This window comes from Notamacropus eugenii, chromosome 2 (genome assembly GCF_028372415.1).
Source record: "Notamacropus eugenii isolate mMacEug1 chromosome 2, mMacEug1.pri_v2, whole genome shotgun sequence".
Lineage (NCBI taxonomy): Eukaryota > Metazoa > Chordata > Mammalia > Diprotodontia > Macropodidae > Notamacropus > Notamacropus eugenii.
The window spans coordinates 280,687,221-280,688,914 of NC_092873.1; positions in this window are offsets into that span (position 1 = coordinate 280,687,221).

Here is a 1,694-nt window from a genome sequence, read left to right on the forward strand (position 1 = left end):
TGCTGAAACCTGAGTCTACAATAGTGATGTCATTTTGGTTCTCTTGAAGAACGAAGCATAACAACCAACCAACTTTGAAGGACAAGGCTGATCTTCAGAGAAACTACTTCAAAATCCTGGTCCAGACTGCACCCAACTAGAAGAATTTATTTCTGTTTAGAGTGTAAATAGAATCTAATCTAGGCGAATTTCAACCCTAAAGCACCTATGCCCTTGCACCCCTCCATTGGAATTTAAAATGACTCAATCCAGGAAGAAAAAAATCAGACTCAGTGGTTTGGGTAGAGATGAATTCCTTTGTCCAGATTGCTGGGAGTGGGAGGAGCTGAACACCCCACCTCCTCATTTAAATATGTACCCTCTCATTAATTTTTCACCAATCAGGGTTGATTTCTCCTTTCTGGGACACTCCCTTTAAAAAAAATATTTAAGGCTTTCAGTGTCTCCATTAGTTGTCTTTGGCCACCTAGAGAGTCTGCTATCAATTTACTGATTATTGCTAGCCTAATTAATAAGTTATTAATTACCCAGAAACTCTGTCACAAACTTTTCATTCATTTCAATTTTTTAAGTTAATCTCCTTAGTTCATTGTCTTTGTTACCCATCCTCTAGGTATGAAGGTCCAGCCTGTAAACTTTTTTTCTATTCATTGTCTCCTGTGAAGTCCAGAATATTTCTACTTTATTCTTTATTTTATTACCCTTGCTGAAGACAAGTTCCAGCTTTATCCATAATGGTTATACCCTCATATATACAAACATCTCATTCTGAACCCTTCAATCGCTTTTCACTTTCATCAACCCACAGGATTTGAAGGGACACAGGAAAATATAAGAATACGGCTGAAAGGATGGGAAGATGACCTGCTCTGGTACTTAGAATTCTCTCTCCTGCCACAAGCCATCTCCCTAGGCCTGAAAAACATTACCCCTTCATCTCTCATTCTCAGAATATTTCTTTACCTTCGTGGTTCAGGTTGTTATTTGTCCAATGAAACTTTCCCTATTTTCTCTAGGATCTAGGAGCAACAGTCATAGCTTAAAATACTTTCCTGTTCCCTACCTTGTCACTGGTCTCCCCTGTATCCTAGGGATATGAAACTTGTCTTCTAACCAGCAACTCTTTTTCCCCCCACACATTTACCTCAGGGTTTCCAGGGTCCATTGGTCCTGGGCTCTTTCTTGGTACCAGTTACCCAGAAATCTCTGGGAAGTTACAAATACAGATTGATACTTCTTTGGATCTTTTCAATGACTTTGTCTCTCAAAGATCTCTTAAATTAACAAGGATCATACTGCCCTCCATAAACTCAACCTCCCCTCCCCTTCCACATACAAAACACTGGGAGTTAGTAAGTGGCCTTTTTCTTTCTCTTTCTCTCTCTGGTATGACTCTTTTCTCTCTCTCTCTCTCTCTCTCTCTCTCTCTCTCTCTCTCTCTCTCTTTCTCTCTCTCTCTCTCTCTCTCTCTCTCTCTCTTTCTCTCTCTTTTTCTCTCTCTCCTCTGTGTCTCTGTCTCTATCTCTGCCTCTTTCCTCTCTGCGTGTCTGTCTCTGCCTCTCCAAACAACCTCATATTTATTTAGCTTGTACATTCATTCTGAAAGCACTCCCTGTCAGGCATCTGACTCAGCTGACCTCAGCTTATTACTTTAGATTGCTAGTCCTTTAAGGGATGGAGGAAGGGAAGGGATT